Here is a 13813-nt window from a genome sequence, read left to right as displayed (position 1 = left end):
TAACTACACAGGCTGTTTTAGATGTGGCGGGATGACGCACATGCGGTGGCACTGCAATACTGTCTTGCCAGGTGACCAACAACAACAGAACCAACAGGGGGTCCCTCAACAACAGCAGGACCGGCAGGGGGCCCCTTCACAGCAACAGAACCAGCCGTGGCCACCTCAGAACCAGCAGCAGCCGATGCCACAGACTCAACAGGGGATGGGTCAGCAACAATCTACAGCACCACAGCAACCACTTCTGCCATGGAGAGTCCGAGCGACGCCTGGTTTCTTGGGGCCACCACAGAGGCCGCAGTGGGAAAACCCACCGTCACAGCAGGCATGGCAACAGAGTGGATGGCAGCCACCCTATCAGTGGGCTGCACCTCAGCAAGGATATATTCCACTGACACGTCACAGCCCAGAAAGCTGGAGAATGAGAGGTGTTTGTCATAAATGTGGTCAGTATGGTCATTTTTCTGAACAGTGTGACCAGAAACGGGAAACTTTGAGGGAAGTCAAGTTGACCGGGTCTCATGTACAATGAGTTGAACAGCTAAAGGAGAAGTGTCATGGCTCCTCCGTGTTCTTCTTTTGACAGTTGACTTGACACGCCCCCCCTCTGTGCTATTGACAGCATGGCTTTTGATTTGTCACCTAGCTGTCATCATCTCTCCCGTTTTGTTTTTGTTTGTTTTTTTGATACTTGAGGTTGAGGTTTAGTTTAGGGAAAGAAAGACTTTCTAATGGAAAGGGGTGGTTCAGATCAGGAATGATGTCCTAAACGGTTTGATTTGCTTTATAAGTTCTATTCATTGTCATACGAAAGGAGATAGGTTAATAGTGATCCGATGAATATTTTAGGACTTCTTTGAATATCACAGTTAAATCCAATCCAACAAATAAGAGTTATATTCTAATTAGTAGTACAAATATTGTTTTAGCTCTTTGTTTGTGTGTGCCTTTCCACATCATGGATAGATGATGGTTTCTGCAGGACCATTTATCTGTCCATTATTCTGTGAAAGTTACCCACAAACTAAGGGGGGGGGAGAAGGGAATATTTATGAGGGAATATTATTCTTATTAAGTTGATATTGGAATCCACTTCCACACAAATATGACTGTCCATATAGGTACACCTAGGGATCAGCCTCTCTTCCCCCTCCCTTGCTCGGCTGGCAAGGGGGGAGGGGGGTCAGAGGTGCGAGGTATTTACAGCAGTATTTGTGTGTCTGTGAAGTGTACTGAAGTCCTGAGTGAGTGAGTTAAGGGGAGTAGTTTAAGAAACAATACTTCTACCTTGTCCTATTGTGTGATATGAATGTGTTATGTTTGAAGGGTTGGAAAATAATGTTACTAAATAGTAGTAATTTAAGCAACTCTGTATGAGAATGTCTGCGGCATGGGATTCTCTCATTTAAAAAGGCATAGTGAGAGTAGACTTGTCTACTGTTAACATTTTTTATTTTGGGTGGTGGATAATAATCTGGTACACCGTGAGGTGTCAGAAGAAACAGCAATGTTTGCCAGGTTATATGAAGCTTGAATTGGGTAGGAGAGCCAGGGGCTAAATGAGAGGATCACAAGCCTGACAGTGTGAGTGAAATCATGATGTGATTGAGAACAATATAATGTGTGAGTGAGCGAATGAAATCAATGAATGAATGTATGAATGTATTTCATACAAAGACTTACTTGGGGACAGACCAAGCTGTGTCCAGTGAAGTATTGCTAATAGGGGGAGAGATAAGAGCTATTTCCTTTTCACCCTGACTGGACCTCCTGTCCTGTCATGTCTTATCTTCTCTACCACTGTCTGTTTTAGACGACCTACTGTGAACTGTGAGCAGTCATTTATTGGGGGTACTCATTTAGATAAACAGATGGGAGTTGGACAGTGTTTGAAGATCTTTGCTCTAAAAAAGTGAGGAGAGACTAGAGTCTGATGTCAAAAGTAGATTGCAAGGACTCCGTTTATGGGGGAGAGTGTTTAAGCAGCTGGCTATAGCTGATGACTGAGGGGTTTTAACCCATATCTCCAGGAGTGGCATATCTCCGGGAGTAGAGCTTTCAGCCGAGGGAAGTACAACCAAGGTTGAACGTTTTCAGGGTTAAATATGCCCCTCAGCTTAACCACCAGTCCTTCCCTATCAGTAAATGAGCTTGTTGACTTGACATCAGTGAGTTGTTAATTCTTCTGCCATGCCAGAACTAGGAAAATTTCTGTAGATAGGCCTGCATAATTTCCTTTTAATAGGTGTGGAAGAGGGGAGTCCATCTATGGATGGGATTCTACACCAGTGGTCTACAGGTTCCAGAAGTGTCGATGGTGACATCCGACAGTGCCAAACAGGAAGATGGGGTCATCCCGAGAGGACTGAGAGTCCAGGGGGGTGTCTCCACAGGCAGCTGTCTACGCAACATGAGAGAGGGGCGTCTAAATCAGCTCCTACCGGGAGGAGATCAACACAGCAGGTGACCACAGCTGCTGCGGCGTTCACTGCAGGAAGGTGTCGGGGGGACACTATTCTGTGGCCGGGGCCCACGGGCTCATGCTAAAATGGAGGAGAAGATTGTGTTTCCACTTCTGCTCTGAAGAGAGTAGGGCGGAGCGTTCCAACGTCAAGATACACTTGTGCTGAGAGCCTGAGACATAATGGTGACGGTCTGTTCTGTACCTACAGATCTGAGAGCGATACCAGTGCTGACAATCAAGAAGGATTTTTCCAAGCGCTGTTATTCTATAGGCGAAAAAAGAAATGTGGGAACCATTTCCTACCGCGTGTCTGAACAATTTGCGTCATGAGAAGAAGAAAAAAAAATCGTTGTTCATCTGGATTGTGAATGATGTCTGAAAATGTTGTTTTAATGTTTGAGTTTGTTGTATTCTGTGCTGACATGAGTCAAGTAGATATAGCAAGGTACTGGAAATGGTACTATTTTTGAGGGATGTTTGTTTAACCATTTTGTTATGAGTTAACTTTTCATTTACAGGTATTTGAATTTAATCAGTATAGGAATTTGATTTGGTCTAAATAGGATTTTACATATGGTTCAAACCTGTCTACAAGAGGGGGTTTGTTCTGATACAATTTAGGTGGTTAACGAGATGCTCCTGTGTCGAGGGGGGTCTTTCACATCAGAATTTTGGATTTTGGGAAGAAAGAAAAAAAAAATGTATTTTTTGGAAATATTACTTTTGGACATTTATGAAATATGAATTATGTCTGGGGAATATGTAATTCCCCAAGGGGGGCTGTGATGTATATTTCAAAAGCATATTCCTTGATACATGTCATAATTGTACACATCATAATACTTCAGCCTATAGCCCACCCAGGGAAGCCTGATGTCACTAAGATAGCCTACAGTTTAAGATAGTCAGTTGGCGACAGCTGTGAGATCCTGCTGCACCCTGAAGAATGCTTTGGAAATAAGACCACCTGTGGTGACTTGTTTACGGAGGCCACAGAGCCTTAAGGGTCAACACACACACACACACACACACACACACACACACACACACACACACACACACACACACACACACACACACACACACACACACACACACACACACACACAGATTGGGGATATATAAATGGTACAGAAATCAGTTAGAACAGTGAGTGAGTGAGCAGTGAGGGACAGCAGAGAGGCGCTCTGCCTGGAACGAAGGCCTCAATGTGCTGTAACTATGGAACAAATGCTTGTAATCTGTAACTGATGGCTGATCAATAAATGAAAACAAGGATATGTGCCTGCTTGGATCTCCTATTCATTTCAACAGCAACTTCAACAAAGGAATTAGGTGAATTAATCCACGGAACCCTGTAAGAAAAGATACATCAAAACCATGTAGAAACAGGAGGGGAAGGGTAATCGAGTGTATTCACAAATTTCACACACACTAGAAAATGGGTAGCTCCATTTTAGATCCCCTGATCTGCGTTGGTCTATGCCGTGTGCAGGACGGCGATGCCGCCTCCCCAGTACGTCGTAATGGATACGGCATGCCTGGAATGTGGTTAGACCAGGCCTCTTTTCAGGAGGTGGGGGGCTTTAAACTCCCGGATCTCACAGCGGATCTTTCTGGACATGATCAGTGTTACATTATGTGTTGTCCGGGCGTCAGAGAAGTTGATGTACAGTATACAGTAAAAACACCAATAAAACGCTTTAGAGCGTGATGCGCAGACGGCGCTCGAGATTAATAAAACGCTTTAGAGCGTTTTGCGCAATCGATGAGTTAAGTGACATTCAAACATCACGAATCCACATCAGATCTCTCTCCTACGTAAAAGGTCTCCCAGCAGTAAGCTCATTAGGAACCATTAAAACACCATCAAGCTCATTTAACGGCCAGCCTGCCGCTCTCAGCTCTGCCCCGTTCCACAGAGATTAATGATGGGTTGATGTAGCCAGACAGTCCAGACAACAAACTACCTGCTATAGACAGATGGACGTCACCCAGGACAGGTGGTTGGCCTGGGGGAATATAAAAGATGACTGAAATAGAAAAAAATATACATTTGAGTCATTTAAAGCAGTTCTCAAAGGGGTTCTGAGGGGGTTCCAGCCGGCCTGTAGGCAAACGTTTAACCCATTCTGACCTGAGATCAGATTCATACGAGGTTTTCCACTGGACACACACTGGTCTGACGAACCCATTCTGACCTGAGATCAGATTAAAAAAATGTCAGTCGCTCTTCGATTTTTCAAAAATAGCAGACCTACAAGCTCGTATCGCGCCACTCGGTGGCGCGATATGAGCTTGTAGATCTGCTATTTTTAAATAGCTAAAGCATAACATGATGCTGACACCAAAATGGGTGCCCGGTCAGATACAGTATGTTACAGCTGATCTACATCTGCTTGTTGAAGCACATTTGGAAAACATATGGAAAAACACTGGCTATTTTGTGAGAGATTTTGACAACACAAATCTTATATGGGGGTCTCCAAACTATTTTCATATGAGGGTCCATGGCGAAATACATTTTCGGGCTCCAAATGAAACAGTTTGAGAAACACTGTTTTAACGGATGTCAGTCATAATAATGTCAGTCAAGTGCAGAAAAACATGCTGTTAAAAAAAAGTAGGACTTATTTTTCCCAAAATCTTTCAAGCGGCATCTTTAGTATTTTTGAATTTACCACTATTGCGTCAACACTTTTGGTAACTATTCTGCAGAGGTTCAACTGCAAAATTACCTTTTAATTATTGATACTACTACTTGTACCCCCATTTAATGGAAACTGGGAGGTCAGGGTTCGATCCCCGGCCGGGTCATACCAAAGACTGGAAGAATGGGACCCAAGGCCTCCCTGCTTGGCACTCAGCATCAAAGGGTTGGATTGGAGCGTGGCATGGCTGCAGCTCACCACTCCTTGGCTGTGGCTCACCGCTCCAAGAGATGGGTCAAATGCGGAGAACAAAATGTCACTGCGGTATAACGTGTGTGACAAATCGTACGACTTTGACTTTGATTTCTATCTCTGGGACCCCCCAATTTATATTGTAAAATCAATGTTAATTTAACTCTGAGAGTGTACAAATGGAACCAAATGGACCCGTTAGGGTTTGTACACTCTCATTTGGTTCCAAACTATAATTTAGCTGGGGACCCCCCGTAACTCTATCAAGGACCCCTGGTGGTCCCCGGACCCCACTTTCGGAACAACTGCTATTATGTGCTTGCAAAGTTTCAGAGTAGGCTATGTATTCTAACGGTGCTGGAGATTAGCTGTTCACAGATGACTGATGACTGACTAACGGACAGGAGCGAAAACATATATAGCCTTCGGCCGTCCGGCCTGTGGGAAGAAATGTGCAAAATCACTTGTATATTGATAACACATTTGGCTGGTCAATTGAAACACTTTAACGTCTTTTTTTGTCAGTTTGATTGTTTGGCTTATGTCTCTGTCTACAAAATCACCAAAAAGCCTGTTTTCACTGAAGGCTGACAAGGTTGCTGCTGTTATTGATATATCTCTAAGGTACGTGAAAGTTGGCCCCTCCCGGCTCCCGCTGTTGTTTGTAATGGAAATAGTCCTTCACACTCCCTTCAGAGTCTCCTTTGAGGTGGTCGGACCTTCAAGGTTAGCTTAGAGGAAAAAACCCAGCTACACACCTCAACAGCAGGGCTCCTCAAAAATAAACCGACCCCACTGGCGCTTACGTAATGAAGCGGGAAGGAAGTGTGTCTGTGTGTGTGTGTGTGTGTGTGTGTGTGCAGACTGAGGTAGACACTGGGGGCTGAGGTGGATCCCTGTAGGTTTCAGAGAAGTAACCCTGAAACCTGCTTTGCACTGATGTGCTTGCTTGTAGAACCACTATACGTTCTAGAAAGACTGCCGAAACTTGAACATAAGGCCGAAACATAAGGCCATGGGTGTTCTGGAAGTTTGTGTGTGTGTGTGTGTGTGTGTGTGTGTGTGTGTGCGTGTGCGTGTGTGTACACATACTTGCACTACAGTAGCATGTGCCCCCTGACCTCACTTTGTTTAAGTGCGATGGAATGTCAGCTCAACCTGTTAGGCCTACACTGTACAATGGTTACAGAAGAAGCATCACAAAGAGATGAAAGGCTATACCATAAATAAAGACACTTCTCTGTGTGAAATCCTCACTGTTATGGGCTCTCCGTTTGGGCCGTTAACCACTTGAACCCCAGCGTGACTATTCTGGGGGGGGGGGATTCTGCCCAACCCAGTAGTCACTTTGAGTGGCACTGCGCGCGGAAGCCACGGGTGAGTCTTAACCGGACTTTGGAGAAGTAGTTAGACAGGCATGAAGGTATAGCTTCATACACCCGAAAGTTATGTGGGAATGCCTACCGAGGCAACACTACTTTCTGACCTTGACAACCCATACATCTTAACAGAAAATCTGATTGCATTAAACGACATTAAACAACGTTAAATTCACTTTGCCAATTGATTTTCCATTCACTTCATGCATGCGCAGCTATGACTATGTCATCATTTCTTGTTTTCCATCTAGCACACCAAATCTCTTTGAGCTCACAATGAAGAGAGCTCGATCACAACAAATAACTCTTTTTTTGTCTAATGTAATAATGGATGCTAGGGTTCAAGTGGTTATATGAGGTTTCAGTCTCTCACTTTGTAAAAACTATGTGGTTGTGGTAAAAATAAATAAAAAGAAACACAGTGCCAAGTAGCTGATTTATTTTATATAATTGTTATATTTAACATCATGCCTTAATTGGTTCTGTGTGTCACAGCTTCACAGTTCCAGCTGTGAACGAAGAAACACTATCTATGGTACTGCGGAATGAACATTGCCAGTTCAGCTGTTTGCAGTAATTTGACTGTGTACTTTCTAATATGTACTGTAGCCTAATGGCTTTATGAATTCCTGCTGTGTGTAAAGAAACATTTAAATTAAAATACATAAGTCCTTACTATTCCATGAATGGTGGTCCCCAGCTGATGACCCTGCAGCAAAACGTACCTTTCTGGTATGCGGTCAGGCTTAAGGCCTATTCATAGTCTGGATTTTCGGTGGTGAGGTGACCACCGCTCCGGTGGTGAGCTGACCACCGGAGCTGAAATAACGTTGAGCGGTGGTGAGTAAAAACAGAGAGAATCAAGGGCTGGAGCGGTGGCGGTGGTTTGCTCTTCACCGCGGCTCATGACGTCATGTTGTAGTACGGTGGTCACCCCACCACCGAAAATCCAGACTATGTATGAGCCTTTAGGCTTGGCTCAGGGAAGAGGACGCCCCTGCCATGCATAGTCCTCCATGAAAGCAGGAAGACCATCCTTCTGTATGAAATAAAGTAATATTAACAGCTGTGACTGTGACATAAAATGAATATAATAAAATTATAAAATGAAGCTCAAAACACTTAAGTGATAATAAGGTCCAAGGTATTAAACTATGTTGAAACAGTTGGGGTGATGAACTCCTACATGTTACTTGTTAATTGCACTTGAATTTTTCCTTTCCAATATTATATACAGATCTATACAGACTGCTTTCCAATGAATTCGATTTACCAGAATTTGTGTCCAGAATCAATAGAGATGGCGTAGATAAAAAAAAAAGCATTGTCCTTATATCCACATACACATACACCCTACATACTTCATTGAACAGGGAACCCCAGGGGCTGTACTTGGCCCCCTCCTCCTTTTTTCCCAGTCTACAACAAATCTCTTCATCAAAAAATGCCGATCTACAAGCACACAATGTGACGCACTGTGGATCACTGTAGATACTATTGTCACTGAATGTTTGCCTGTTTTTGCCCATTATGTCATGCCAAGAAAAGGGACACGATGCTTAACCCATTTTGGGCGGTAACCCCTTTTGGTGTTAGCATCATGTTGTGCTATAGCTATTGAAATATAGCAGACCTACAAGCTCATAGCGTGCCACCGAGTGGCGTGCTACGAGCTTGTAGGTCTGCTATTTTTTGAAAAATCGAAGAACAACTGACATAGAAACATAGCTTTTTCAGGAAACTGTCAGGATGTAGAAGACATTTTTAGAATCTGATCTCAGGTTAAAGTCTTAAAACAGCTCTGACCATATTGTTTGGCAACTTATTGGGCCATGCATTTATAAGCAGTTTAGCATGTTAGGCTCATCAACTCTCTGAATAGCGATATATTTTTAATACAGATGCACAGTAGCACTGTGGTGGATTCTATTGCAGTCTTCTGGATGAATGCCAGACGAACCCTACATGCAGTCCCCAGTTGCTCAGCACCACCCCATACATCAACAGCAGCGCTATGGGCCTGTCGGCAGCAACACAGAGCCCCTAGTGAGTCAGAGAATAGGCTGTTGATTGTACTGCGTTCTTAAGTTGTCCCAGTGCTCCTCATACTCTCTTTGAATCATCCTCTAGCTCCATCTTTCCCACTTTCCACCTTTGTTTTCTGCTTTCTTTTCCCCTCCTTCTATCTCTCTCTTTCAACCCTCTCTCTTTCAACGCATTTGTTCCTGTAGTGTAAACCCTACATATTTGTACAGCAGTCTCTCGTTTTTCAGTTTGTCTTTTTCAGTCAGTTTGTCTACCTTTATTTTGTCGTCGACCGTCTATCTTCTAATCCCTGTACCATCAGTCAATGTGTTCATGCTCAACATATTGTTATGAAAGCATGTAGGGTGTTATTAATTGAGGTTTGCACTATCCCAATGGATGAATGTGAGCAAGATACTAAAAATAACCAGCAGAGGATGTATTGCTTGTCAGTTCTACGACGAGAAACATTTTCTGTATATCCGCTGAATCTGAGCCAAAGATGATTGCTCTTGATTCAGAGGTCATTGGGTCGTTTGCATGCTGTCTGTGATCTTGCGTCATAACAAGAGGTTAAACCAATTTACGTCATTATCCAAGACATGAAGGGTATTATAGATAGATAATGCTCAATCCTGTTTCACCCCTATCCTTTACAGTAAATGATCCTACAATGTAATGCAGGATAAAGTCCAAGAACAAGTTTGGAGAAGCAGACAGGACAAAGCTACAGCTCACAGGACAGTGAGCATGTTGAAAAAGGGTTCTTTCAGAAACTCAACCCAGACCTTCTCTGTGTAAAATATGATCAGCAATAATATATTACTCATCACACTTCACTTGATTCACAAGAATCAAATACACGATCAAAATATTATTACCAAATTATACTGAGAGAATTCCATTGTAGTTGGTAATGTACTGTAATCTCAGTATTTGGCTACTTCTGGATGACACTTAGGATGTAAATCTGTATGATTAAAAAATTACATATAGGGTGAGATGTCTCACTATGTTGTTAAAATAATCTTTGAGTAATCAAAACCATGATGCCATTACCAACTAAGTAAGCTGTCAAATAAATGTATTGGAGTCAAAAGTACAACATTTACCTCTGAAATGTAGTGCAGTGAATCAAGAAATGGAAAGTACCTTGAATTTGTATTTAACCACCACCGCATCTGTATTGTGTGGAAAACCTTTGCAGAAAATAGCAGATCGAGCAGCTATTTTCACAATAATTCTCACAATAATTGATTGGCTATCAATTATTATCAATAACAGAAAACAGAAAATACACTAGAACAACCGAGCACTGAGGAACTCTAACCAACCATATATTGTTTAAGTGATTAATGATGGAAATTAATTTTGAGATATGAACTATATTTCTCCATGTCATATAATGTTTGTCCAGTTAGAAATCCCTAATAATTTTTAACTCTGGCCTAGGCCCTGTTACGACCTTGTTGTTCATCAAATATTTCATGGCCTATCATTTATGATATTTCTGTCGCCAGATTCACCCCCTGGTCTCTGCCCCAGTCAGTTGAGTTGTAATACTGTGGAACAATGTTGTGATTCAGTCTGCCATAATTATCAGCCATTCTAGATAGCGTGACCTTGTAGGATGGTGTCCATTTCCCACAACAATTCTCTGCTATAGCAGTCCAGTCAGCAGTGAAAAGCTTTGACTGTCCAAACAGGTTGTCATGGCAACGTATTCAGCTGCATGCGTGATACTTCAGACTTCCCATCTTGTGACTTCGACGTCACTATGCCACCTCCGTCATTGTTCCTCTGCCTAATCAGGGGATGCCAACCATCGCCAGCCTCTTCCATGTGGGTTCTCGTCAGCTGACGACAGCTAGACAGGATTTGTCTCTATAGGTCAACAACATGGCGTCATTTTGACTATAACTCCTGTATCTCCACGGTTAGACTTTATTCAGTGTAAATCTATGTAACATCTATATTTCACGGAGAATCTTTTATATACATTTCCCTAAACTTTATATTCGTTGTGGTCTGGATTCTTGCGTCGTCTGGTTACTATTTGTTTTTTTGGTTTCTTTTCTTTTTAAAGTGTCTCCGCCTGGAACTGGCTAAAGGCCATTTAAAGGGACAGTGTCCTCATTGCCCTGATTCTTACTATTTGAGGTTAAAAGGTATTCATTTCCATAATTTGGTTCCAATTCTCAAAGGTTCTTACAGTCCTATATCTCTATAATACTAAGCTAATTAGGATCATTTATTTGGGGTTTTTCATAAACATGATACATTTTTCTGGTGGTCTGGAAAAATTATATTTTAAGGTTTTGGTCCAGAGTCCACACTTACATTATTTAGTTATTTAAAGGTATTTATCATATCATTTTATTTATCAATGAATTGCTTTACACACTGCTTTGGGACTGTGGGAGTAGGATTCTTTGACTTGGCTCTTAGAATTTGTGGTCTGGTTCAGGACTGGACATGGCCCCTGCTTGGCCATGCAGCCTTTAATGGGGCAGTAGCCCAAGCCCACTGGTGATAACAAACTATATAGCACATCATTGAAGTTTGTCCTCTCCAAAGACTGGAACTGGAAGGAGGATTAATCACCCTCCAAGCAGACCAGGTGGCAACCGCTTGACTTAAGGACTTTAAATTCGCTAAACAAATTTACTCCACTGGTTATTGCCCTGAAGACAGGTGCGTATACATGGTTATTTTTCTCACGGGGGTTGTTATAGGTTTCATATAATACAGTGACCTTTCTCTCGTCAGGCTGTGGTCAATTTTAGGAGATAAGAGTTATGGTTTGAGTTCAGAATTCTGCTCACGACTCCGAGGCATGCAGTGTTCCATTAAACTGCTGGATTCAAGCATGCTGCAAAGTTTGACGTAACACTTTCCCATAGAGAGAGAGAGAGAGAGAGAGACACCGTACATACAGTATAGATATCAGGGCTAGAGGAATGCATAACATTCAGGAAGGGAGCAGTCATGCTAAGCACATATACAGTATGGCTCATCTGAAAAGCCAGACGAGACCACTGGCTCACATGTTCAGCAGATTGAGCTGGACGGACAGACAGACAGACAGATGTCCGTGATGTCACGAGGCATGACCATATATGGAGTGTGACTGACTGACGGACGGACGGGAAATGCACAATTTCGTAGTTTCACAATAATAATAATAATGTCATATCTTTAATTCCCCAACTTTCGTACAGAACAGAACCACTGAGTTTGTCTACACCGCAGGAAGTTAAGCGTGCGTGCGTGCGCGCGCGCATGCGTGCGTGCGTGCGTGTTTGTTGGGATAACACATTCTGCGGTTGGGACCCCAGACAGTCAAAGTGTTCCACCCTCTGTGTTTGATTAAGTCTGTGAGAACTGTTGTTGTCTGTTCCCATTCCTCATCTCTATGAACACAATACCCAGAGGGAAACACTTGTTTGGTCTCTTCAGTACAGTGTACAGTACACAATGATCATCATGACCATTTCTCTTGCACTACAGTACACAGACTCGAGTCCGGTCTCGATCAAGTCCATATTTTGCAGTCCCGTCTCGGTCTCGCACATAATTTGACTCGGTCTTGACTCGGTCTCAGATAAAGAGAACTCTTCACCCACCGAGTCCACTCGAGTCACTACAATCAATGCAATGAAAAAATCACACCTGTGTGAACTGAGTGGTGCAATTCCCCCCACACCTCTCTCTCTCTCTTTCTCTCTCTCTCTCTCTCTCTCTCATTAGCAGGCAACAGAGCATGCACTATCCCTCTCCGTTTCTGGCGCCCCCTACTGGTACTAATAAGTCATATACTCGTGCTCATGACCAATGATACATAGGTACGCACGGACATTGCTGGTTGTAGGAGTGGTTGCACCACTCAAAAATACATTACCGACCGTATACCCATATTATGAGGAGCCCATTCACATTAAGAGAGCTGCTTGGCGCTTATAGACAGCTATCTGGTTAAGTAATAGACAGCTATCTGGTTAAGTAATGGACTGTAGCTGACGTGCCTGCCTGCTCTCACAGTGTTTTATACCCTATCAAATGAGAAAAAAAGAAGAAAAGAAAATCTGGTCTCGGTCTCGACTCGCCCCCTCCCACAGACTTGGTCTTGACTTGGACTCGCTTTAGGTTGACTCAACACTACAGTACAGTTACACAATGATGGGACCATCTGGAGTCCCAGCTGCTGACTGCTGCACCATCTGACTCAAGGGCTTAACCACATGAACCTATAGCATCCCTATGCTGTTTGGTGTAGATCAGGGGCCTTCTCTCCCGCTTAGCTGAGAGAGAGATGAAGCAGTATTTCATAGATAACATCATAGACTTGTTTGCCAGCACTATCAACAGCTGCTTTGTAAATTTGCATTTTTACACATCATCATTTTGTCATCATCGTTTTGTTGGATTCATCAGACATTGAATCACTTTAGCTGTCAATACTTTGCTCTTTTCCCCCCTAGACCAAACCTTTTCATGGAAAATAGCTGATCTACAAGCCAAGCTCACAATGCGTTGTACGCTGTGAGCTTAAAAACAACCCGAAAAATAGTGTCACACGAAGATTTGGCAGCCCCCTGTAGTAACTCTGAGGACCCCTAGGGGTCCCGGACCCCGTGTTGAAGATACATGGCGTGATTCTGTAGGGGAAAAGGCCAATATAGACCCCTGGGGACTCTGGTCAATAGGGTTTAAGTAGTTACATCTAAATTAGTTCTGTGCCCACAATGATGCTGATGTTGTCACAAGCCCTCTCTCTGAACCCAAATGTAATCAATCTTAGTGGCCTCGGGAAAAATCTCAGCAAAGAAACCCCCCCCCCCCCCCCCCCATACGCCTCCTCCCATCCCCACCACCACCAATTTCATTTTAAAAAGAAGAAAGAAATTAAAGAAAACCAAAAGACTAAATCCTGTCTTCTTAAATGAGTAGTTTTAAAACTTTTGTGCAATGAACCCCCAAATAGTATATTCGGCCACGAACCCCGTTCTGAAAATGACACCCACTTTCAAGATGTTTCAGAA

The sequence above is a fragment of the Protomyctophum parallelum genome (genome assembly GCF_964188405.1).
Source record: "Protomyctophum parallelum genome assembly, chromosome: 9".
Lineage (NCBI taxonomy): Eukaryota > Metazoa > Chordata > Actinopteri > Myctophiformes > Myctophidae > Protomyctophum > Protomyctophum parallelum.
The sequence above is the reverse complement of the archived record's forward strand: the minus strand, read 5'-3'. Positions refer to the sequence as shown.